This window comes from Scyliorhinus torazame, chromosome 16 (assembly GCF_047496885.1).
Source record: "Scyliorhinus torazame isolate Kashiwa2021f chromosome 16, sScyTor2.1, whole genome shotgun sequence".
NCBI lineage: Eukaryota > Metazoa > Chordata > Chondrichthyes > Carcharhiniformes > Scyliorhinidae > Scyliorhinus > Scyliorhinus torazame.
Genome location: NC_092722.1, coordinates 107,059,968 through 107,086,900, shown reverse-complemented (window position 1 = coordinate 107,086,900; position 26,933 = coordinate 107,059,968). Strand labels below are relative to the sequence as shown.

The following is a 26,933-nucleotide window of genomic DNA, read 5'->3' as shown; positions in this document are numbered from 1 at the left end:
AATAGATCTGCATATAATAGGAGAATGTTGTCAGCCAATTTAAACACCGCTACTCCCAGATAAAGCAAATGAGAAACCACCAGTTGGATTGGATTGGATTGGATTTGTTTATTGTCACGTGTACCGAGGTACAGTGAAAAGTATTTTTCTGCTAGCAGCTCAACAGATCATTAAGTACATGAGAAGAAAAGGGAATAAAAGAAAATACATAATAGGGCAACATAACATATACAATGTAACTATAAAAGCAGTGGCATCGGATGATGCATACAGGGTGTAGTGTTAATGAAATCAGTCCATAAGAGGGTCATTTAAGAGTCTGGTGACAGTGGGGAAGAAGCTGTTTTTGAGTCTGTTCATGCGTGTTCTCAGAGTTAACCTGTTTCTGGAATTTATGGGATGTCTGTTTTCCTGAACATTGGGAGAACTACCTACTCTTACGACCGCCTGCAGTCAGTTCCAAGAGGTAGATAATGTAGGTTGCCGCATGTAAGATAATTAGTCAGGATCTCAAATTTGTGTGTGGAACGGTGGTTCCCTGGCCCATTTCCCAAGGCAACCTCTTGACCAATTGGCTGGCTTGCCAACCAATAAGCGTCCCTTTTCTCATGCAGTATAAATTGTTGCTCACTTTGAAATTTGGCATTCTTACGCTATCCTGATGAGTCCAAGATGAAAAGCATCACCAGAATGTTTATTTTCTTAAGCAATATTCACAATCCAGATTGTTGACATTTTACTGTCAGTGATGCTGATAAAATGGGACCTCAACCGAATATCTTGCCTGAAAATAGTCAAATGCCAACCTAGGTTATGTAAGTCTTGTCTAACCTGATGGAATACATAGTTCGCCCCAAATCAGCTGACATTCTAATTTGAAATTAATTTGGCTGCTTTAGCACAGGGTAAATACTGCATGACCAAACGTCAACTGCTCCATAACGTCTTAAACAAGCGACAGACATCAATAGATTTTAATAGAGAGTTACAGGGTCAACGGCAGGGTTCGAAGGAATGTGGAGGAACAGAGAGATCTTGGGGTTCATGTCCACAGATCTCTGAAGTTTGCCACTCAAGTGGATAGAGCCATGAAGAAGGCTTATAGTGTGTTAGTGTTTATTAACAGGGGATTTGAGTTTAAGAGCCGCGGGGTTATGCTGCAACTATACATGACCCTGGTGAGACCACATTTGGAGTATTGTGTGCAGTTCTGGTCACCTCATTATAGGAAGGATGTGGAAGCATTGGAAAGGGTGCAAAGGAGATTTACCAGGATGCTGCCTGGTTTGCAGGATAGGTCTTATGAGGAAAGGTTGAGGGAGCTAGGGCTTTTCTCTTTGGAGCGGAGGAGGATGAGAGAAGACTTTGTTGCTCGTTTTAGCCTTAGTTTACTTTATTCTTATTCTGTCACCTTTGCTCATGAGTCTCCAGGTATCTTTCTGATACCGCCACGTGGTTCAAGTCCAAGTAATGATTAATAATGCAACACACCGCTTAGTAAGAGTTAAATCAACGCTCATTTATTATATACAGCAATTAATACTTATACAATAATCCTACTTCTAGACTACTACCTACCACAAAAGGCCAATACTTAACTTTGGAAATGACCCACCAGGTCAGGGAAACGAATGGTCTTTCGAATTGGTTCTGAGCCTGCGGGATTCAAAAGCTGGTACAAGTCGATAGTCAGGAGCGCCTCTCTGGTCGCGATCGCTGGAGTAAGACTTACAGTTTCTTGTAAAAGGGTCTCGAAGGTTGCGAGCAGGAAGAGAAGGGTCGAGTTGAAGGGTAGAGGGATTGAGTTCCGGAGTCGGGAGGTCATGTTGCAGCTGTACAGAACTCTGGTACGGCCGCATTTGGAGTATTGCGTACAGTTCTGGTCACCGCATTATAGGAAGGAGGTGGAGGCTTTGGAGCGGGTGCAGAGGAGATTTACCAGGATGTTGCCTGGTATGGAGGGAAAATCTTATGAGGAAAGGCTGATGGACTTGAGGTTGTTTTCGTTGGAGAGAAGGAGGTTAAGAGGAGACTTAATAGAGGCATACAAAATGATCAGGGGGTTGGATAGGGTGGACAGTGAGAGCCTTCTCCCGCGGATGGATATGGCTGGCACGAGGGGACATAACTTTAAACTGAGGGGTAATAGATATAGGACAGAGGTCAGAGGTAGGTTCTTTACGCAAAGAGTAGTGAGGCCGTGGAATGCCCTACCTGCTACAGTAGTGAACTCGCCAACATTGAGGGCATTTAAAAGTTTATTGGATAAACATATGGATGATAATGGCATAGTGTAGGTTAGATGGCTTTTGTTTCGGTGCAACATCGTGGGCCGAAGGGCCTGTACTGCGCTGTATTGTTCTATGTTCTATGAACTTGGCCCCTATTCTTATAGTCCCCAGGGACTTCCCGCCTCTCGGGGCGGACCTCGTACTTGGTTCCAAGTGATTGGACTTGGTCCCAATCACTTGGTTCGATATGCTCCAATAATGGGGCGATTCCTTGATTGGGGGGTGGTCGTTTACCTTTCTTTGTGTTAGCCCCTGCTGGCGCCGAAAGGTCTGGGTCGGCTTTCAATTGCTAATTTGTAGCAATTGTTCCCGGGGATGGCTGATTAAAATGCAGATGGCTGGGTTGTTGTGATGTTGATGGCTGCAGGTATCGGTCTGGGCTGACTTCCCCAGAGGCGAATACACTGTTTTACCTGCAGCTGTCCGTTTGAGTCCTGTTGGCTGATTTTCCCATCAGCCTCTTCCGTTCGCCATTTTAAATCGGGGTTTGACCATTCTAATCGGGAATCAGACAATTTACGTGGCTACAACTTAATAGAGGTTTATAAGATAATGAGGGGGATAGATAGAGTGGACGTTCAGAGACTATTTCCTTGGGTGGCTGTAGCTGCTACAAGATAACTATAAGATTCAGGGTGGGAGATATAGGAGGGATGTCCGAGGTGGGTTCTTTACTCCGAGAGTGGTTAGGGTGTGGAATGGACTGCCTGCTGTGATAGTGGAGTCGGACACTTTAGGAACTTTCAAGCAGTTATTGGATAGGCACATGGAGCACTCCAGAATGACAGAGAGTGGAATAGCTTGATCTTGGTTTCGGACAATGCTCGGCACAACATCGAGGGCCGAAGGGCCTGTTCTGTGCTGTACTGTTCTCTGTTCTCTCTCTGTTCTGTTCAAGATGGATTTTTACAACAATTGATCATCGTTGTCACGGTCACCATTAGAGACTAGTTTTCAATTCCAGCTCTTTCTTACAATAATTAAATTTAAATTCCACCAGCTATTGTGGTGGGATTTGAACTGGTGTTCCCAAGCAATAGCTGGGGCCTGAGGGTTACTCATCCAGTAAAATTTCCAATACTCCACCATCCCTGAAATTTTTGACTCAGATTTATGACTCAGGATTTGATTTTTTTTTAAAAAATTTTTATAAAAGACTCAGCAAAACAATAAAATCATGTTGGAAAACAAAATCCCCTCAGGATGCCTCTCCACCCCTTTGCTGATCTGACAGCGATAGCCAGCAGTTCAAATGTCAGGACGAATAGCAGCGGGGATAATGGGTATCCTGGTTTGGACCTTTACCAGAGCAAACCGTGGTCCATGACTACCTCTGGGGGTTCGGCAAAGCCTTCCCCTCCAACCAGCTTTCCAAGTAAAGGCGCAACGTACTCAGTCGGGTTTCTGCCCTCAGTGCCCTCAGGTAGTCCGACAATTCTTAGGTTCTGGCAGCGGGATCTGTTCTCCTGATCTTCCACCATCCCCTTGAGTGCTCTCTGGGTTGTCACCAACCTTGGCACGTTTGCCTTGAGCGAGGCAATCCAATTGCCTTGGTCGGTGGCCGCTTTCTCCAAGTCGCGCTCTGTCGCCTCTTGGGTCTCCAGTCTCCACTCCGTTCTTTCTAGCGCTCCTTTGAAGGTGGCGATTTCTATGGCCAACCTCGGGGCCGAAAGAGGTTCTCCTCAATGGAAGATGCTTCATCCACTGGTCCGTTGGTGGGTGGATTGGTGTTTGCATTGGCAATCCCACTCAGCCCGCCATGCTCTGTTACTCGTGTCTATTCGCTGAGGTCTGGATTGTCCTCTCCCGACTTTTACTCTTGCTATTTTTCTGACTCCATGGCCGGTTTAAAGACATTTCCTCAGATGGTTGTTAGTTCAGGGTGAGGGTGTTTTTTTTTTTTGTTACTTTGGTATCTAATTTATAGGCTAAAAGGGCCGAAATTGAAGTTCCCAAGGAAGAGCCACCTTTTGTGCGACCACTGAGCACATTGCCACCACCGGAACACTCCACCCATAACCCTGTAGTCTTGACCTCCAGCAATGCTTGTATTGAGAATTTATCACCGGTTAACCTTCTGATACAGGGTCGTGTTCGTCAAGTAATTCCAGCCTGAATTTGCTTGCCAACTGTTAAATGCTAAACTGGGAATTAATGTAAAAAAAAAAATGAACGGCGCATAGAAAGTTGAATCATAATTTAATATCCATGTTACCTTGCAGTGAAAACTAACACTACTCCAAATTCAGTGAAATAGAATTTAATCATCACGATCACTCAACTTTGCTTCAGCATACATTCCCAGTATTCCAAAAACAAACTCATCAATACACGAAGTATGATTTCTCCAATTAGTCGGTGCTGCTGTCAGCAACAAGAGATATAATTCATGATATCAAACTTTGTTCCTGATCTTGGAGCCCCCTATTTTGCTATTACCAGGTTACATATAGATAGTTGCACAGATAGATAAGATAGCAAGTTTTACGGGTTGATTGCTTTCTAAAATCTGGTCACGTTTACATTTAGCATTTGTAAGAAACTTCTTAAATCATTGTCTGTTCTGTGTTTTTTTTAATTTCTGTACAACATTGTAGATTTTGTTTTAAACTGCAGACTTTGGTCCAACTGAAAACACCCCTAGGTCTAATGTATTGGCCCAGGCCTCTCCCTTGCTGCTCTGTGGCATAGCCCATGATGTTATTTTGATGAACTAGGCAATCAGCCAAACAGTGCCTCAGATTCTGGAATATCTTCTGTTCTGATTAGGATTGGTGGAGCCTTTCAGGAAATTCTGGAAAACCCAGGCCAGCTCCATTTTGTCTCTCAGTTCTGGAATGCAGCATACAGCAAGACTCTCTCTCTCTCTATCAGCTTTCAGCCTGGCAATTGGAATGCTTCCAGCCAGCCTGGAAAAGTAATTTCTGCCTTAAATGCCTCGGCCAGGTCAGTGAAAGTGTAAAATTCGGTTTGTAAATTGCGTGCCGATTTAAATGCTTCCAGCTGGACTGTGAAAGTGACCCACATGAGGAGCTGTGGGCAAGTAGACATTTCTACTCTGATTAAAAACTGCAATGGCAGTGCTCCAAATTCTCTCTCACTCATTGGGCTCTTCCTGCGAGTTCAGGGTAAAGTCCATTTCCTCTCTGCGGTCAGTTTAATTTGGGGAAGTTCCACTGGAAGTAATATTGATCTGGGAAAACGGCAGACAGTTGTTGTCTGGAGCCGTCAGACAACTTTTGTTTAAATTCTCAGGTGGAGAATTCTAACATTGTCTCAGTGAGACTTGGAGTCAATCTGGTGGAGGCCTGTCAGGACTGAGCCGACCTCGGGGGAAATGGAGGGTGGGGGGGGGGGTCTCTGCAGACCCCAATTTTGCAAGTGAAAGTGACTTTCCAGAGAGAATGCTACAGCCTGCAGGTTCCTGTTGAAGCCCGCCACGAGAAGATCGCTACCTTGGCAGCAAAGAATCATCTCCCACCTTCTTATTTTCAATCCTTTCCCTACCCCCACCATAAAGTCTGTCTTGTGTGTGTCTGGGTGGAGGGTGGGACGCGTTTGGGGGATAGTTAGATTAGCAAGCCATTGTTCCATTCTTACCATTATATGTTCATCTTTTTCCTTGTTATAAATAAACAGTTTTTTAAAAATGTTTTGCTTACAAATCTGGTGCCTGTAACTCATTGGGAGCAGTCAAGGGCCAAAGATCTCAGGAAAATACACAAATTATTCACTTATGTTGGGACTCTGAGGTCTGTGGGGCTGGAATTGACCACGCACTCACCCAAGGTGTCATAATACATTTAACTTAACCGTGACCTGTAAATTGAAGCTTCTTTCATCCTTAGCCAGTGGTAAACAAGCTCCCCGTCTAGAGATACCTTCAGGGCAGTAAATTAAGTAACTAGTTGGAACTGGTTCCTCAGCCAGCAGTGGCTGACACATCATTCCGGAATCTGAGCTAGTTTAAATACAGGAGATTGAATGACCTAAGTCACACCAAGGTGCCAGCTGGAGACGGAGTGCAGCAATACTGAGTGTTCAGACCCACAACTTTGGTAAGTCAAGGAATTTAATGCAGTGAGGGAAGAGGTGCTGCTATGGCCTTTTGCAAAAAAGGGCGGTCCAGGAAAGGGCCAGAGACAGTGAGAATCGAGAGCTGAAGCCCAGAAGTGTTAATTCAATGAGCAGTGCGTTACAATTCTTTCTCCACCCCTACCACCCCCCCAAACTTGGGCAGTAGTTTAAATTGGTACTGGGAAATAAATATATTAAACATATGGATGAGCCAGTTAAACTCCATAGTGTAACTGAGGATAATCACAGTGATATTCTAAATTTAAAACCTAATTAGTTAAATAAAAACAAACTGAAGATGGCAGGGAAGATGATGTGCTGCAGCATGTGGGAGCTGGAGGATGTCCATGCGATTCTCAGCAACTGTATCTACAATAAGTGTCTGCCACTCAAGGGACTTCATAGAGGTCAAAGAGGTCGACAGCACAGAAAAGGCCTTTCAGCCCATCTGTCTGCTGTCCGTGTGGAGTTTGTACATTCTCCCCATGTTTGCGTGGGTTTCGCCCCCACAGCCCAAAAGATGTGCAGGTTAGGTTGGCCATGCTAAACTGCCCCTTAATAGGAAAAAATGAATTGGGTACACTAAAATTTTTTTTTTAAAGAAAAGACTCTGTACTCTCATGATTTCCTTCTTTTTTTTGTGTATTTTATTCCAGACATATTCAAAGGTACAAAAACATAAATAGACCAAAAAACATTCTCCACACCTCTCAGTCCAGTTTGTGGAGGTCTTTACCCCTTTTCACCCCTCCCACCCTCTCTCCCTCCCCCAGACAAATAATTCCTCAAACATGGTTGTCATGATATCCATATTAACATATCATGGTGCAATCACACACACACAACATCGCAGCCAATCACCAGTGAGAGCACACGCACTATAAAACGGAGAACACCACAGTTCCCGCTCATTCTATCAGGAGATAGCTCAGAGCACAGAGCTCACAGCGTGCCACTCAGACATACACCATGTGCTGAGTGCCTCACTAAGATAGTGCTAGGGCTGGGTCCACAGAAAGCTGGTGAAGTACGAATCATTGCCAGAAGTTAATAGTTATTATTGTACAGAATAATAAAACAGAGTTGTACCATCTACGACCGTATTGGTTCGTTTGTGTATCGGAACACCCAACACGACAATGGTCATCAACAGTCTCCACCGTGTCTCAATGCCCTCCACTGATCCCCTCAATTCAAATTTGATCTTTTCAAGCCGGAGAAAATCGTACAGGTCCCCCAGCCAGGCCGCCACCATGGCGTTGTCAACCGCCATTCCTTCGGCGGGCAACAAGAGAGGCGAAGGCCACAACATCAGCCTTCCTCCCCTCCATCATGTTATGAGCGAGGCATTTTCAGAACCCCAAAATATATCATGGAGTTCAACCAACCTCACCCTTTAATGTATTTGTTGCTTTTCCGAGCTCACGGCTTGTTCCCTAGGTGTGGGATTACAATTATGGGCAGGTGGGTTTTTAAACACAAACCACTGTCTATTCCATGAACTCAATTTAACATCTTAAATAAACATTGGATCTCTTAATACCCCTTACTTCAAAGATAACTCAGAAAATATTGCAACAGTAAATTAATTCCTTAAAATGTTCCTTCAAACTTCCAAGAGACTTAACACCTTTAAACAGTATCACATCAGGTTAAAGGATACATATATTTTCTGTAGAATGGCTGAGATATATTAGCTTGGGTGACTTCAGCTCCAGCACCTTGCTTTCTTCCTGCTGCTCTCTGGACACACACAGACACACACAAACTGTTTTCTTAAACCTGGCTTTCTACTTGTTAATCAGCTGACAGCAAAACAGGTACTTTTGAACTGCTCTCAGCAAAACCAGCCAGGTTCTTTTTTTAGCTGCTCGCAGCAAAACCAGCCAGGTTCTTTTCTCAAAACTGAAACTAAAAACTAAACTGCAAAATGGCTGACCTGAGCTGAGCTCCACCCACTCTATGACACCACTGTTTTCTTAAAGGTACAGTGCTTAAACATCCATGTGTTAAAGGTGCCCTCACATGACAATCAGCTCCAGCATTTCCGATACCCCTAAAATTGGCACGATAGGGTCCAGCCCAGCTTCTACCACCACAATCTTCGATAACATGCTGGACACCCCCACCCAGTATCTCTCCAAATTCTCAGAAGCCCAGAACATATGTACTTATTTGCTGGTCCTCGCCCACACTTCTCATACTTGTCTGCCACCTCCTGGAAGGACACACAGATCCTCGCCCGAGTCATATGCACCACCTTGAACTGAACGAAACTCATCCTTGCACACAAGATGAATTCACCCTACACATCGTCTCACTCCACATCCTATCTACCACCCCCCCCCCCCCCCAGCTCCTCCTCCCATTTCTCTTTAATCCTGACCACCTGCACTCTGCCCTCCTCCCCCACCTGTATACATCCCCAATCCTACTCTTACCTTCCACATGCGGGAGCAGCAAACGTTCCAATAGGGCATACTCCAGCAGCTTGGGAAATCTCCTCCATCTCTTCCACGCAAAGTTCCTTACTTGCACATACCTGAACTTGCTACCCTTCGGCAGCTTCACCCTCTCCCGCAGCTCTTCCAGACTTGCAAACCTCTCCCCCAGATATAAATTCCTCGCCCTCACCAGCCTCACCCATCCCCACCTCTTATACATGCCATCTGTCTCCCCCAGTTTAAACCCATGCAACGGTGTTAGCACCGACATTTCTTTCATCCTAAAGAGTCTCCTCACTCAACCAGTTCCACACCCTAATCATGGGCTGTACACTACTGGGCTCACCGTGTACCTCCTCAATGCCATCGGTAGCCCCGCCATCGCCATCAGGTCAGACCACCTACAGAACTCTTCCTCCATTCTAACCCCTCTCCTTCCCACTACCTCCTCACCTCCTCCATATTCGTTACCCAATGGTAAGTGCAACAGATTTAGTAACGCCAACCCCCCTTTCCGCCTCTGCCTCTGTAGCAGGGCCTTCTTCACCCTAGGTACCTTCCCCACCCATGTAAACTCCAAAACGGCTGCATCCAGTTTCTGGAAACAGGCCTTCGAAATGAAGATTGGAGGGTCTGGAATACAAACAAGAATGACCCTCCCGACCAGTGTCAGGCACAACGTATCCCATCTCCTAAAGACCTCCCTAACCTCCTCCACCAACCTGGTCAGATTCCATTTTTGCATTGTCGCCCACTCCCCCAACACCCAAATCCCCAAATACCTAAACCTGTCCCAGGAAACCCTAAATGGCAACTAGTTATTAAAACCCCAAGATTGGCTCCACGACCCGCCGCATTCACCGGAAACACCTCACTCTTTCCGACATTCAGCTTCTAGCCTGAAAAGGCCCCAAAACTCTCTTGTATGTCCATAATTCTCCCCATACTCTCCAATGGGTCCGACATGAAGAGCAGCAGATATACTGTTTACAGTGACATCCAGTGTTCCCTACTCCCCCTCACAATCCTCTGCCACTAAACTGACCTCCAAAGGGCCATCACCAGGAGCTCTATCGCCAACATTGTGGCTAATTTGATTTGCCCAATCTATGTGCAGATTAAAATCATCCATGATCACCGATATTCCCTTATCACATGCTTCTCTAATTTCGTGTTTAATGCCATTCCCAACATCACCATTGCCGTTTGGGAGTCTATATGTGACACCCACTAATATTTTTTGCAGCAGCATCTCCTCAAGCCAACCTGCCCAGCATAGAGGTGCTGGTAATTCAAAAGTAGCTTTGCTGGGCAGGAAATGTGAATGGTATGACTGACACCAGACTCCAATTACACAGGAATGCTTAAAGTATCCTTGAAGAGGTCAAATATACAAATTCATGGGAGACTCGGCTCGTCACCGACCAAAATGCAGGTTCTGTTGGGAAACTATGGTGATATAGAGGCACCAATCACTCATAAGGGATTATGTAAACGCATTGTGGGTTCATTTATTTAGACCAGGCATTGGGACTATACATATATAGGTATAAAGCTTGGCAACACCAGCAGAGCAGTGTACTGTATTCTGCTGAAAGCAAACGTACAAGTAAAACTGGTCGCATGATGCACTTCCTTTTTCTAGCCATGTCATGCCGCAATTCCTTAAAAATTTACAGTATTTTAATCGAAGGCACCAAGCAACTTCATCCGGAACATACAGAGATGAAGTTGACGCATCAGTGGGAGTACTCAAACCCCCAAACAACCCATCTACCCAATCCTTCAAACATCATCTGCCACATATGTGACGGAGTCTGCAGGTCATACATTGGACTTACCAGACATCTGCGAATCCATTGAACTGGAGTGGAAGCAAGTCATCCTTGATCCAGAGGAGCTGCCTAAGAAGCAGCAGCTCTCGAAAGATGCCAGTAGGATTCCCTTGAACTGTGCAGTCTTGTGGTGATATTGCACCCATGATAGTGATAGAAATTGAATGGTTTTGACCCAGAAATGAGGTTACAGCAGCAGTTTTTGACCAAGTAAGGATATGCGCCTGGAGATTAACTTGCAGTTGACGGAATTTCTACACTTGAACATCTAAATCTTCAATATGAACAGCACAAGATACATGCAAACAAATAAGTACATGAATCTAAACTTCATATCTGCCTCCACGGTAGTCACGTGATTCAAACCACAAGTTTTGGCACTCCTAGCATCAAGCTATGCATTTACCTAGCATCAAGCTATGCATTTACCTACGAGGCCATCAAATGCTCCTGCAACAATAACTTGAATTAAATATTCAAAAGTTCACAAAACAAAAACAGCATAACTAAACCAACCATCCTCTCAACTGCTCAAGCAAAAAATCTCCAACTGAAATTAACTGAATAAAATACTGAATGGAATCACTGGCTATTATTCAAGTGAAATTGTTGCAGTATCTTTCGTAATATGTAGAACATAGTTGTCTTGAATATCAAGTTAATATGTACAATTCAATTTTACAACCCATTTTAGTACAAGAGGGTTTTTTCCTTTTGGTCTTTGCAACATTTACCCTTTCTACTGAAACATTCAAATTTTTGAGATGGCTCAAGTAACATATTCACTTCACCAGTTAGAATGCTATTATCAGGACTTCCGGGTGCGGCGATGACCAGCTGAGTCGCACGTTTCGGCAGCTCCCGGTGAAACGGACTTTTGGGCTCTTGATAGGAGCCCCAACGGCAATTTTGACGGCTAAAAACACTGTGCGGTAAACCAGAAGGGAATCCCCCCTGGATACGGATGAAAAAAGGAGGAGAAAGTGGCCGGATTGCAGTGGATCCTTTAGAACAGCGGCAAGGAAGACAAGCAAAAACCAAGATGGCGTCGGAAGGTGGCAGTTTAACATGGGGCCCTGAACAACAAGAGTTCTTGAAATGCTGTGTGGAAGAGCTCAAAAAGGAAATGAAGAAAGAGCTGTTGGCCCCGATACTACAGACGATCGAAGGGCTAAAGGAGGAACAAAAGACCCAGGAGCGGGAGCTTCGGGTCGTGAAGGCAAAGGCAGCCGAGAATGAGGACGACATACAGGGCCTGGTGGTGAAGACGGAGGCGCATGAGGCACATCAGAAACGATGTGTGGAAAGGTTGGAGGCACTGGAGAACAACGCAAGGAGGAACAACCTGAGGATTCCTGGTCTTCCTGAAGGTGCGGAGGGAGCGGACGTCGGGGCACATGTGAGCATGATGCTGCACTCGTTAATGGGAGCGGAGGCCCCGGCGGGTCCGTTGGAGGTGGAGGGAGCATACCGAGTGATGGCGCGAGGACTGAGAGCAGGAGAAATTCCCAGAGCCATAGTGGTGAGATTCCTCCGTTTTAAGGATAGAGAAATGGTCCTTAGATGGGCAAAGAAAACTCGGAGCAGTAAATGGGAGAACGCGGTGATCCGCGTTTATCAAGACTGGAGTGCGGAGGTGGCGAGAAGGAGGGCGAGCTTTAATCGGGCCAAGGCGGTGCTTCATAAAAAGAAGATAAAATTTGGAATGCTGCAACCGGCAAGACTGTGGGTCGCATATCGAGGGAGGCACCACTACTTTGAGACGGCGGATGAAGCGTGGACTTTTATTGTGGAAGAAAAACTGGAATGAGCGGGTTATTAAAAAGAACGTTTGAACAAAGTGGTGGGGCGAATGTGGGGGGCGAAGAGGGGGGTTAAAAAAGGGGGGAAAGAGGAGTTTTATGTACTAATCCTGCGATGTGGTAACTTTTCTCTCTTCCACAGGTGGTGATGGGGGGAGGAGGGGAGGTGGAGGAGATGGGGCGTTGGCCATTGGGGGCGGGGCCAAGGGAGAAGCGCTGGCTTGGTTCCCGCGCTATGATAATCATGGCGGGAATAGAGAAGCAGGAAGGAGGGGGCGTCGCACGGTGCAAGCCGAGGTCACGGGGGGAAGCCGAGGTCGGCCAGAGTTTGCTGACTTCTGGGAGCAACATGGGGGGAGTAATTACGCTAGCGGGGGATCTAGCGGAGGGGGTGGGAGGGGGGAATTACTGGGTTGCTGCTGCTGGGGAGAGGGGGGAGCTGGTATGGGAGGGGAAGGGCGGGGGGGCACCGCCTGGGGGAGATACAGCTGCGTGGGAACCGGGTGAGGAGCTGGAAAAAGGGGATGGCTAATCGACAAGGGGGGGGGGGGAAGGAAGCCCCCCAACCCGGCTGATCACGTGGAACGTGAGAGGGCTGAACGGGCCGATAAAGAGGGCACGAGTACTCGCACACCTTAAGAAACTTAAGGCAGATGTGGTTATGTTACAGGAAACGCACCTGAAACTGATAGACCAGGTTGGCTACGCAAAGGATGGGTGGGGCAGGTGTTCCATTCAGGGCTAGATGCGAAAAACAGGGGGGTGGCTATATTAGTGGGGAAGCGGGTAATGTTCGAGGCAAAGACTATAGTGGCGGATAACGGGGGCAGATACGTGATGGTGAGTGGCAAACTACAGGGGGAGACGGTGGTTTTGGTAAACGTATATGCCCCGAACTGGGATGATGCCAATTTTATGAGGCGGATGCTAGGACGCATTCCGGACCTAGAGATGGGAAAGCTGATAATGGGGGGAGATTTTAATACGGTGTTGGAACCAGGGCTGGATAGGTCGAAGTGCAGGACTGGAAGGAGGCCGGCAGCAGCCAAGGTACTTAAAGATTTTATGGAGCAGATGGGAGGTGTAGACCCGTGGAGATTTAGCAGACCTAGGAGTAAGGAGTTCTCGTTTTTCTCCTATGTCCATAAAGTCTACTCGCGAATAGACTTTTTTGTGCTGGGAAGGGCGTTGATCCCGAAGGTGAGGGGAACGGAGTATACGGCTATAGCCATTTCGGATCACGCTCCACACTGGGTGGACTTGGAGATAGGGGAGGAAACAGGAGGGCGCCCACCCTGGAGAATGGACATGGGACTAATGGCAGATGAGGGGGTGTGTCTAAGGGTGAGGGGGTGCATTGAAAAGTACTTGGAACTCAATGATAATGGGGAGGTCCAGGTGGGAGTGGTCTGGGAGGCGCTGAAGGTGGTGGTTAGAGGGGAGCTGATATCAATAAGGGCACATAAAGGGAAGCAGGAGAGTAAGGAACGGGAGCGGTTGCTGCAAGAACTTTTGAGGGTGGACAGACAATATGCGGAAGCACCGGAGGAGGGACTGTACAGGGAAAGGCAAAGGCTACATGTAGAATTTGACTTGCTGACTACGGGCACTGCAGAGGCACAATGGAGGAAGACACAGGGTGTACAGTACGAATATGGGGAGAAGGCGAGCAGGTTGCTGGCACACCAATTGAGGAAAAGGGGAACAGCGAGGGAAATAGGGGGAGTGAGGGATGAGGAAGGAGAGATGGAGCGGGGAGCGGAGAGAGTGAATGGAGTGTTCAAGACATTTTATAAAAAATTATATGAAGCTCAACCCCCGGATGGGAGGGAGAGAATGATGGGCTCTTGGATCGGCTGGAATTTCCCAAGGTGGAAGAGCAGGAAAGGGTGGGACTGGGAGCACAGATCGAGGTAGAAGAAGTGGTGAAAGGAATTAGGAGCATGCAGGCGGGAAAGGCCCCGGGACCGGATGGATTCCCAGTCGAATTCTATAGAAAATATGTGGACTTGCTCGCCCCGGTATTGACGAGGACCTTTAATGAGGCAAAAGAAAGGGGACAACTGCCCCCGACTATGTCTGAAGCAACGATATCGCTTCTCTTAAAGAAGGAAAAGGACCCGCTACAATGCGGGTCCTATAGACCTATTTCCCTCCTAAATGTAGATGCCAAGATCCTGGCCAAGGTAATGGCAATGAGAATAGAGGAATGTGTCCCGGGGGTGGTCCACGAGGACCAAACTGGGTTTGTGAAGGGGAGACAGCTGAACACGAATATACGGAGGCTGTTAGGGGTAATGATGATGGCCCCACCAGAGGGGGAAACGGAGATAGTAGTGGCGATGGATGCCGAGAAAGCATTTGATAGAGTGGAGTGGGATTATTTGTGGGAGGTGTTGAGGAGATTTGGTTTTGGAGAGGGGTATGTTAGATGGGTGCAGCTGTTGTATAGGGCCCCGATGGCGAGCGTGGTCACGAATGGACGGGGATCTGCATATTTTCGGCTCCATAGAGGGACAAGGCATGGATGCCCTCTGTCCCCATTATTGTTTGCACTGGCGATTGAGCCCCTGGCGATAGCGTTGAGGGGTTCCAAGAAGTGGAGGGGAGTACTTAGAGGAGGAGAAGAACACCGGGTATCTTTGTATGCGGACGATTTGCTACTATACGTGGCAGACCCTGCGGAGGGGATGCCAGAAATAATGCGGATACTTGGGGAGTTTGGGGATTTTTCAGGGTATAAATTGAACATGGGGAAAAGTGAGTTGTTTGTGGTGCATCCAGGGGAGCAGAGTAGAGAAATAGAGGACCTACCGTTGAGGAAGGTAACAAGGGACTTTCGTTACCTGGGGATCCAGATAGCCAAGAATTGGGGCACATTGCATAGGTTAAATTTAACGCGGTTGGTGGAACAAATGGAGGAGGATTTCAAGAGATGGGATATGGTATCCCTGTCATTGGCAGGGAGGGTGCAGGCGGTTAAGATGGTGGTCCTCCCGAGATTCCTCTTTGTGTTTCAGTGCCTCCCGGTGGTGATCACGAAGGCTTTTTTTAAAAGGATTGAAAAGAGCATCATGGGTTTTGTGTGGGCCGGGAAGACCCCGAGAGTGAGGAAGGGATTCTTACAGCGTAGCAGGGATAGGGGGGGGGCTGGCACTACCGAGCCTAAGTGAGTATTATTGGGCCGCTAATATTTCAATGGTGAGTAAGTGGATGGGAGAGGAGGAGGGAGCGGCGTGGAAGAGATTAGAGAGGGCGTCCTGTAGGGGGACTAGCCTACAGGCTATGGTGACAGCCCCATTGCCGTTCTCACCGGGGAACTACACCACAAACCCGGTGGTGGTGGCTACACTGAAGATTTGGGGACAGTGGAGACGGCATAGGGGAAAGACTGGAGCCTTGGGGGGGTCCCCGATAAGAAACAACCATAGGTTTGCCCCGGGGGGGAATGGATGGGGGATATGGAATGTGGCAACGAGCAGGAATAACGCAACTGAAAGATCTGTTTGTGGATGGGAAGTTCGCGAGTCTGGGAGTGCTGACCGAGAAATATGGGTTGCCCCAAGGGAATGCATTCAGGTATATGCAACTGAGGGCTTTTGCGAGGCAACAGGTGAGGGAATTCCCGCAGCTCCCGACACAAGAGGTGCAGGACAGAGTGATCTCAAAGACATGGGTGGGAGATGGTAAGGTGTCAGATATATATAGGGAAATGAGGGACGAAGGGGAGACTATGGTAGATGAACTAAAAGGGAAATGGGAAGAAGAGCTGGGGGAGGAGATCGAGGAGGGGCTGTGGGCAGATGCCCTAAGCAGGGTAAACTCGTCGTCCTCGTGTGCCAGGCTAAGCCTGATTCAGTTTAAGGTATTACACAGGGCGCATATGACTGGAGCACGGCTCAGTAAATTTTTTGGGGTGGAGGATAGGTGTGCGAGGTGCTCGAGAAGCCCAGCGAATCATACCCATATGTTTTGGTCATGCCCAGCACTACAGGGGTTTTGGATGGGGGTGACAAAGGTGCTTTCAAAAGTAGTGGGGGTCCGGGTCGAACCAAGCTGGGGGTTGGCTATATTTGGGGTTGCACAAGAGCCGGGAGTGCAGGAGGCGAGAGAGGCCGATGTTTTGGCCTTTGCGTCCCTAGTAGCCCGGCGCAGGATATTGTTAATGTGGAAAGAAGCCAAGCCCCCGGGGGTGGAGACCTGGATAAATGACATGGCAGGGTTTATAAAGCTAGAGCGGATTAAGTTCGTTCTAAGGGGGTCAGCTCAAGGGTTCACCAGGCGGTGGCAACCGTTCGTCGAATACCTCGCAGAAAGATAGATGGAATGGAAAAAAGAAGGCAGCAGCAGCAGCCCAGGATCCGGGGGTTGGGGGGGGGGGAGGAACCAGAAGGACTCTCAGGGTTGTTAATATATACTGTATAATATGTATAGGTCGTTGCGACAGATAATTATATATTGGACTGTTAAATTATATTTTTGGAGAGTGTTACTTGTGATAAGGCAGTTGCCAATTAGGGTTAGTTTTCATTTTTGTTATTTATTATTTATTCATTTTTTGTTTATAAAATAGGTCATTGTTATTTGTGTTGTTATAATATTGTGTAAAGGATGCACAATGTACTGTGTTGGTTGACCAAAAATTTTCAATAAAATATTTATTAAAAAAAAAGAATGCTATTATCAAAACCTTCTGTGTACTAATGATAAATGTAATGAACTAAGAGTGAAATAGACAACATAGTGGCATTATACATGGTTGGAATAGTTTAGCTTTATGCCAAGCAACAAGAAACAAAATCAAGGTAGCCATGTATTGTTTTTAAGTACAAAATGAGGGAAATGTTCTTTAAAACATATTCTGGTGATTCCCAAGTTACTCAAGCAGCACTAAAGCTACTCCAATCCAGTATTGCACATTAATTTTTCACAGGAGTGTCAGTGCTGCAAATCTGTGAACTGCCAGAGTTCAGATACAGCACAATGACGTAACAGTATCTGGAGCAATGGTTTGGCTTCCACTTTCAGAGCATAAGTTATTCTCCTCCAAAATGGAATCTACTGTTTATTTTCCAAAAAGATTTCATTCATGCGTACATACATGGTCATACACAAAGCTCTTCACAACATGGTGGAAAGGATATTCCAGCATCAAATGAAGTTGCGACAAAAGAACTTACTAACATCACAACTCAGCTCTTGAAAAGAGTGTACACTCAAACGATAATCCCTGGCTAATATATGCAGAATAATTTCATCCTATGTTATAACATTTGGAAGAATTCATCAATTTAATGATTGCAGACCAAGAATTGAGCAGTCTTATTTTAGAACAAAACGCAGACCAAATGAGCTGAATATAGGAAGAGATGTTGAAATAAAGCATAATCAGTAACAGATAATGGCCAGTGTATCCAAACGATGAGCTGGGGAATCGCTTTCCGAAGGTCGCAGGTAAGGGTTTATATGCAACAATTGTCCAAAAGGGACAACTTCTCTTGGACAATTGTGCTGGGCTAGGCACCATCTGACAAGCTGATTTAAATTGTTCACTGAGATAATTCTGCCGGTGTTACACTAATAGTTACTCTGACAAAGTTACAAGAAATAAAGCCAACTCGAACTTCAGTGTAACTTTTAAATATCTAGACCGATCCCCACACGGGATTCACGACCCTACAGGGGACTCTCTCTTTCTCCCTCACCATGGTATTTCCCCCCTCCACCCTGACCTGACTCCCCCAACACAACTCAACTTGACCACCCCCTGCCTGCCTGTTTTCTGTTTTAATAAGGTTTAATTGTCCTAAAACTGCTCATTTTCACTTGTTATAATCTGCATATATATGAGCTAAGAGTTTTCAAAATAGCTTTTGGCATCAAGATCTGTTCCATACAGATTGAATGCCCGATGAAGTACAGAATTCCATCTTTGACTCGGAATCGCATCTCAGCAGGAATGAACAGGAAAGTATTAACTCACAAATGACTTTGCTTGCCATCTGTGAAAGCTCTTGGCAATTGAATTAAAATCTATTTCACTTCTTTGATGTTGCTGTCACGGGCTTAGACTGAGGCATGTGTATACTCCACAGTCAGTCAACAACAAATTCCAATCATGCATAGACTGCAATGTTCTGAATGCCTACAACCGCTCATTGTTAAAACATATATATCATCCTGAGAGATACTGTGTTTCAATGCAAAATTTGGAAAATGTGACATTTTAAAATAACTTGGTGATTTCTGGGGGGGAACAATAATTCATCAACACTTCATTACTTAGTAATTGCGTTAAGCTGATATAAAGCAGGGTTAATAGTTCAACAAATTTGCATAGTTCATAGTCAAGGGAAGAATTCATATAACAAACATAAATACCAGGGCCCCTATTCAGAGCTCTCCCAAAACCCAGAACCCCAAATGTTGCCCACATTTCTCCCCATCTCAGTTCTCGGAAAAATCAACTGAGCAGTTACATTTTTCCCTATGATTATGTTCTGTATCTCAGTACACATATTCCTCAAAACTATTAATTTACAATTTTCACAGAAAAATGCACGGAATTAGAGAATTCAATCCCCAAGTTAAGAAAAATCATGAAAGAAAATGCAAATTTATCTATTCAGTCACTGTACAAAAGTGGGCTTGATGATAATTACAAACAATATGGCCTAACAGTCCAATTGATAGAATGCAGTACATCATCTGGGCTTACTGTGAGCAATAACACAGGAAATCCAGAACAGAACATTTAGCACTGGGTGGAACAGTGGTACTGTCACTGGGTTGGTCATCCAGAGACCCAGGGTAATGCTACGGGTGCCGGGTTTGAATTTTATCTCAATACAAAATATGCAATTAAAAGTCTAATTATGATCATGAAACCATTGGCAATTTTTGTAAGGGCAAGGAGGGATGGGCAACAAACGCTGACCTCGCCACCTAAATTCATTCGTAAGAATGAATTTTTATAAACCCACCTGGTTCACTAATGTTCTTTACAGAGGAAAATCTACCATCCTTACTATGTCTGGCCGACAATGAAGCCTAGTTATTACTATGTACCGCAACCTCCCAGCTGATGAATCAGTACCCCGAGAGCAAGCACTGAGAGTGGCAAGGGCACAGAATGTACTCAGGCTGTCATTGCCCGTGGCTTTGTAGCACCATTATTGACTGAGCTGGCCGAAAGGATTTAGCTGCTTGACTAGGTCACGGCAAGTGGTAAAGGAATCAACAGGAGGGAAAAACCAGCTTGACCTCGTCCTCACCTGCTACCTGCCTGTCTCAGTTGCATCTGTTCAATAATAATAATAATCTTTATTTTCACAAGTGGGCTTACATTGCAATGAAATTACTTTGAAAAGCCCCAGTCGCCACATTCCGGCGCCTGTTCGGGTACACAGAGGGAGAATTCAGAATGTCCAAATTACCTACCAGCACATCTTTCGGGACTAATGGGAGGAAACCGGAGCACCCGGAGGAAATCCACGCAGACGCGGGGAGAACGTGCAGACTCTGCACAGGCAGTGACACAGCCAGGAATTGAACCTGGGACCCTGGCGCTGTGAAGCCACAGTGCTAACCACTGTGCTACCATGCTGCCCTCAGTATTGGGAGGAGTGACCACCACAAAATCCTTTCTTCTCCGATTATTCCCCCCAAAATGGGAATTATAAACCAACAGGTTCAAAGCTTAAAGCTCGTCTCTGTCAAGTGATTTCCACTAAGTCATTCGCGTTTGTCTTTTTTCTATTCTTCCCCATCAACTAAAGCAGTGTTTTTCAAACTTTTTTTTGTCCAGGACCCAATTTTAATATCTGGCCATCCTTTGGGACCCAGGCTGGCCAGCCTTCGCGACTCACCATTTTCACTTAGCATTAATTTGCAGGTGAGCCTGCTTGGCCCTCAAGATCTCACTTGCTGGACTTCCGGGTGCGGCGATGACCAGCTGAGTCGCACGTTTCAGCAGCTCCCGTTGGAACGGACTTTTGGGCTCTTGATAGGAGCCCCAGCGGCAATTTTAATGGCTAAAAACACTGTGCGGTAAACCAGAAGGGAATCCCCCCCGGACACGTATGGAAAAAGGAGAGGAAAGCAGCCGGATTGCGGAGGATCCTCTAGCGCAGCGGCAAGGAAGGCAAGCTCAAAGCAAGATGGTGTCGGAAGGTGGTCGTTTGGTATGGGGCCCTGACCAACAAGAGTTCCTGCGGCACTGTGTGGAAGAACTGAAAAAGGAGATGAAGAAGGAGCTGCTGGCCCCGATATTGCAGGCGATTGAAGGGCTAAAGGAGGAACAAAAGACCCAGGAGCAGGAGCTTCGGGTCGTGAAGGCAAAGGCTGCTGAAAATGAAGACGAAATACAGGGCCTGGTGGTGAAGACAGAGATGCACGAGGCACAGCACAAAAGGTGTGTGGAGAGGTTGGAAGTGCTGGAGAATAATTCAAGGAGGAAGAATTTAAGGGTTCTGGGTCTTCCCGAAGGCACAGAAGGGGCGGACGTCGGGGCATATGTGAGCACGATGCTTCACTCGCTAATGGGATCGGAGGCCCCGGCGGGCCCTTTGGAGGTGGAGGGAGCTTATCGAGTTATGGCGCGAAGACCGAGGGCTGGAGAAATACCTCGAGCTATAGTGGTGAGGTTTCTCCACTATAATGACAGAGAGATGGTCCTCAGATGGGCGAAGAAAACTCGGAGCTGTAGGTGGGAGAACGCGGTGATCCGCGTATACCAGGATTGGAGTGCGGAGGTGGCGAGAAGGAGGGCAAGTTTTAATCGGGCTAAGGCGGTGCTTCACAAAAAGGTCAAATTCGGAATGTTGCAGCCGGCAAGACTGTGGGTCACACACCAAGGGAACCACCACTACTTTGAGACGGCAGAAGAGGCGTGGACATTTATTGTGGCCGAGAAGCTGGAATAGGCGGGCGAGAAAAAGAACGTTTGGGACAAAGTGGTGGGGTGATTATGTGGGGTGAGGGGGGGAAAAAGGGGGAGGGGATGATTTTTCTAGTTGTTAATCTTGCGACCCTGTAACTTTTCTCTCTTCCCCATGTTGTGGGGGAGGAGGGGGGGGGGAGGAGGATGAGGAACTGTGGGTGCCGGTCATTAGGGGCGGGGCCCAGTGGGAAACGCGGGCTTTGTTCCCGCGCTATGGTAAATATGGCAGGAACAGGGACGCAGGAAGGAGGGGGCCTCGCACAGTGGGGGCCGAGGACAAGGGGGGAAGCCGAGGTCAGCCAGAGTTCGCTGACTTCTGGGAGCAACATGGGGGGTGCAACTACGCTAGAAAGGGATCTAGCGGAGGGGGGGGGGTTAACTGGGTTGCTGCTGCTGGGGAGAAGGGGGAGCTGGTATGGGGTGGGGTGGTCGAGGCGGGAGGGCGCCGTCGGGGGATATACGGGTACGTGGGAACCGGGTGAGGAGCTGGGTTAAAAAAGGGGATGGCTAGTCGACAAGGGGGGGGGTAAAGAGCCCCCCAACCCGGCTGATCACTTGGAACGTGAGAGGGCTGAACGGGCCGATTAAAAGGGCACGGGTACTCGCACACCTAAAGAAATTCAAGGCAGATGTGGTTATGTTGCAGGAGACGCATCTGAAACTGATAGACCAGGTCAGACTACGCAAAAGGATGGGTGGGGCAGGTGTTTCATTCGGGTTTAGATGCGAAGAACAGGGGGGTGGCTATTTTAGTGGGGAAACGGGTACTGTTTGAGGCAAAGACCATAGTGGCGGATAGTGGGGGTAGATACGTGATGGTGAGTGGCAGATTGCAAGGGGAGGTGGTGGTTCTAGTGAACGTATATGCCCCGAACTGGGATGATGCAAATTTTATGAGGCATATGTTGGGACGTATCCCGGACCTGGAGGCGGGAAAGTTGGTAATGGGGGGGGACTTTAATACTGTGCTGGACCCAGGGCTGGACAGATCGAGGTCCAGGACCGGGAGGAGGCCGGCAGCGGCTAGGGTCCTCAAGGACTTCATGGAGCAGATGGGAGGAGTAGACCCCTGGAGATTTAGCAGGCCTAGAAGTAAGGAGTTCTCGTTTTTCTCTTATGTCCACAAAGTATACTCACGGATAGACTTTTTTGTTTTGGGAAGGGCACTGATTCCGAAGGTGACAGGGACGGAATATACGGCCATAGCTATCTCGGACCACGCTCCACATTGGGTGGACCTGGAGGTAGGAGAGGAAAAAGAACAGCACCAACTCTGGAGAATGGATATGGGATTATTGGCGGATGAGGGGGTATGTTTAAGGGTGAGGGGGTGTATTGAAAGGTACTTGGAGCTTAATGACAATGGGGAGGTTCAGGTGGGAGTGGTCTGGGAGGCGTTGAAGGCAGTGGTTAGAGGGGAACTGATATCCATCAGGGCACATAAAGGAAAGCAGGAGGGTAAGGAAAGCAGGAGGGTAAGGAAAGGGAGCGGTTGCTTAAAGAACTTTTGAGGGTGGACAGGCGATATGCGGAGGCACCGGAGGAGGGACTGTACAGGGAAAGACAAAGGCTACACGTAGAATTTGACCTGTTGACCACGGGTAATGCAGAGGCACGCTGGAGGAGGGCACAGGGTGTACAGTATGAATATGGAGAGAAGGCAAGTCGGTTACTGGCCCACCAACTGAGGAAGAGGGGAGCAGCAAGGGAGATAGGGGGGGGTGAGAGATGAGGAGGGAGAGATGGAACGGGAAGCGGAGAGAGTGAATGGGGTGTTCAAGGCATTTTATGAAAGGTTATATAAAGCTCAGCCCCCGGAAGGGAAGGAGAGAATGATGCGTTTCTTGGATCAGCTGGAATTCCCTAAGGTGGAGGAGCAGGAGAGGGCGGGACTGGGAGCACAGATTGAGATGGAGGAGGTGGTAAAAGGGATTGGGAGCATGCAGGCGGGGAAGGCCCCGGGACCAGACGGATTCCCGGTGGAATTTTATAGGAAGTATATGGACTTGCTGGCCCCGCTTTTGACGAGAACCTTGAATGAGGCTAGGGAAAGGGGGCAGCTGCCCCCGACTATGTCGGAGGCAACGATATCGCTCCTTTTAAAGAAGGAAAAAGACCCGCTGCAATGCGGGTCCTCCAGGCCCATTTCCCTTTTAAATGTAGATGCTAAGATTCTGGCCAAGGTGATTGCGACGAGGATAGAGGACTGTGTCCCGGGGGTGGTCCATGAGGACCAAACCGGGTTCGTGAAGGGGAGACAGCTGAACACGAACATACGGAGGTTGCTAGGGGTAATGATGATGCCCCTGCCAGAGGGGGAGGCGGAGATAGTGGTGGCGATGGATGCCGAGAAAGCATTCGACAGAGTGGAGTGGGATTATCTGTGGGAGGTGCTGAGGAGATTTGGTTTTGGAGAAGGGTATATCGGATGGGTACAGCTGCTGTATAGGGCCCCGGTGGCGAGTGTGGTCACGAATAGACAGAGGTCTGATTACTTCCGTCTTCATAGAGGGACGAGGCAGGGGTGTCCCCTGTCCCCGTTACTGTTTGCATTGGCGATTGAGCCCCTGGCCATAGCACTGAGGGGTTCCAGGAAGTGGAGGGGAGTGCTTAGGGGAGGAGAAGAACACCGGGTATCTTTGTATGCAGATGATTTATTGCTGTATGTTGCGGACCCGGTGGAGGGGATGTCAGAGATAATGCGGATACTTAGGGAGTTTGGGGGTTTTTCGGGGTACAAATTGAACATGGGGAAAAGTGAGTTGTTTGTGGTGCATCCGGGGGAGCAGAGCAGGGGAATAGATGATTTATCGCTGAGGAAGGTAACAAGAGATTTCCGGTACTTAGGGATTCAGATAGCCAGGAATTGGGGAACCTTACACCGGCTTAATTTAACACGATTGGTGGAACAGATGGAGGAGGATTTCAAGAGATGGGACATGGTGTCCCTGTCACTGGCAGGAAGGGTGCAGGCGGTTAAAATGGTAGTCCTCCTGAGATTCCTCTTTGTGTTTCAGTGCCTTCCGGTGATGGTCACAAAGGCTTTTTTCAAGAGAATTGAGAAAGGTGTTATGAGTTTTGTGTGGGCCGGGAAGACCCCAAGAGTGAGGAGGGGGTACTTGCAGCGTAGTAGGGATAGGGGGGGGGGTTGGCACTACCGATCCTCAGTGATTATTACTGGGCCGCCAATATCTCAATGGTGTGTAAGTGGATGGGAGAAGGGGAGGGAGCGGCGTGGAAGAGATTGGAGATAGCGTCCTGCAAGGGGACCAGCCTACAAGCAATGGTGACGGTGCCGTTGCCGTTCTCCCCGAAGAAATACACCATAAGCCCAGTGGTAGTGGCAACATTAAAAATTTGGGGGCAGTGGAGACGGCATAGGGGAAGGACGGGAGCCTCGGTGCGGTCCCCGATAAGAAATAACCATAGGTTTGTTCCGGGGAGAATGGATGGGGGATTTGGAGCATGTCAAAGAGCTGGGGTAGTACAACTGAGAGATCTGTTCGTTTGGGACGTTTGCGAGTCTGGGAGCGCTGACGGAAAAATATGGGTTGCCCCAAGGGAATGCATTTCGGTATATGCAACTGAGGGCTTTTGCGAGGCAACAGGTGAGGGAATTCCCGCAGCTCCCGACGCAGGAGGTGTAGGATAGAGTGATCTCAGAGACATGGGTGGGGAATGGTAGGGTGTCGGATATATACAGGGAAATGAGGGACGAGGGGGAGATCATGGTAGATGAGCTGAAAGGGAAATGGGAAGAAGAGCTGGGGGAAGAGATTGAGGAGGGGCTGTGGGCTGATGCCCTACGTAGGGTAAACTCGTCGTCCTCGTGTGCCAGGCTAAGCCTGATACAATTCAAGGTTCTACACAGGGCGCATATGACTGGAGCACTGCTCAGTAAATTTTTCGGGGTAGAGGATAAGTGTGGGAGATGCTCGAGAAGCCCAGCGAACCACACCCACATGTTCTGGTCATGTCCGGCACTACAGGGGTTCTGGGTGGGGGTGGCGAAGGTGCTTTCGAAGGTGGTGGGGGTCCGGGTCGAGCCAAGCTGGGGGTTAGCTATATTCGGGGTTGCAGAAGAGCCGGGAGTGCAGGAGGCGAAAGAGGCTGATGTTTTGGCCTTTGCGTCCCTAGTAGCCCGGCGTAGGATATTGCTTATGTGGAAGGAAGCCAAACCCCCGGGCGTGGAGACCTGGATAAATGACATGGTAGGGTTCATAAAGCTAGAACGGATAAAGGGGTTCGGCTCAAGGGTTCACCAGGCGGTGGCAACCGTTCATTGACTACCTCACAGAAAGATAGAGGGAATGGGAAGGCAACAGCAGGAACCCAGGGGGAAGGGTGGGGGGGGGTGGGGGGGGGGGGTTCTCAGGGGTGTCTCTGTATATGTATAGATATTTGTATTAGGTAATGTATATTGGACTGTTGGATTGTATTTTTGGAGAGTAATTATTTTTGATAAGGCAGTTGCCATTTAGTTTTTTGTTTATATATTATTTATTTATTTGTTAAAAACTGGCCGCTGTTATTTATATTGCTTTATTGTTGTTAAAAGGGAAAAACTTTGTATTGTTATGTTTGGCCAAAAAATTTGAATAAAATATATATTTTTTTAAAAAAGATCTCACTTGCTTTGTTATCCAAGGTTACATTTCTGATAATGACTTCAGCTGATGATTTAAGATCTCACTGCAGCCGTTGAAAAAAATCAAGAGGTTTGTCTTTGAACTTGCCATGCTTAGTCTTCAAATGTATTTGAAGTTTTGAGGGTTTTAAACTTTCATTTGCCAGTGCTTCCCTATATATTTATTTTATATATGCACACGCATGCACGTGTGTCAATAAGCAGAAAGCAAATTCCTCGTCAAATGCATACTTTTTTTAAATCTTATTGTGAAAAACAAGATTTAAGAAATCACCCCATTTCATGAGTGGACTGACTCATCTAAACTGGCTAGCACTAATCTTTACTGGCCGAGATAGTCAATACTTCAACCTTGGATTCCAAACAGCCTCCTTCACGAGCAGAGTTAGTAAAATCATCTCTTCGTCTTTTCCAGGAAAACTGGTCGAGCTCAAAAGCATAAACGGCAAGAGAGAGTGGGAGAGAAATGGGGTGAGAGACCACAAAATAAACTGTTACGATCTGATTAGGGACCATTAATGTTTAAAGAGGACACCCAGCAATGTACTGACAGATCCACACAGATTTCAAGCTTTAAAAGAAAAACAAACTTTATATCAAAAAGAATGAAATAATCCAAGCACTATTAACATAACATTCTAACTTAGAAAGACTTATGCTGTAAACTAGATTCTGCTCAGTATTTCCACCAGAGGTTTCCTCATTTTACAAAATATTGAAGGTTCATTCACTTCTCCGGGGACTAACCCAAATATGAACTCAGAACGCATCTCCCGAGTGCCCCAGGTAACCTCACAGTTAAGATTCTTTGGGGGTCTTTCCATTAGCCTTTCCACCTTCTCTTAACAGAACTCACGAGTGTGGATGCCTCAGTTCCTTTGTACGGGTTGTCAGT

General features: G+C 47.3%; 1 protein-coding gene and 1 long non-coding RNA gene across 4 annotated transcripts in view; one reads left to right on the top strand and one right to left on the bottom strand.

Moving 5' to 3' along the window:
• The window catches only part of jmjd1cb (jumonji domain containing 1Cb), a 592,917-nt gene that overhangs the window by 415,876 nt on the left and 150,108 nt on the right, over positions 1-26,933 (bottom strand). The window lies entirely within an intron of this gene.
• Positions 5,121-26,933, top strand: part of LOC140392400 (uncharacterized) — a 167,348-nt gene continuing 145,535 nt past the window's right edge. Inside the window, exon 1 of one of the 2 annotated variants that reach the window (XR_011935332.1) lies at positions 5,121-5,237. This is a non-coding gene — a long non-coding RNA (uncharacterized lncRNA). Of the gene's footprint in view, positions 5,238-6,305; positions 6,350-26,933 lie in introns of those variants that run through there. The other variant, XR_011935333.1, reaches the window with a different exon arrangement.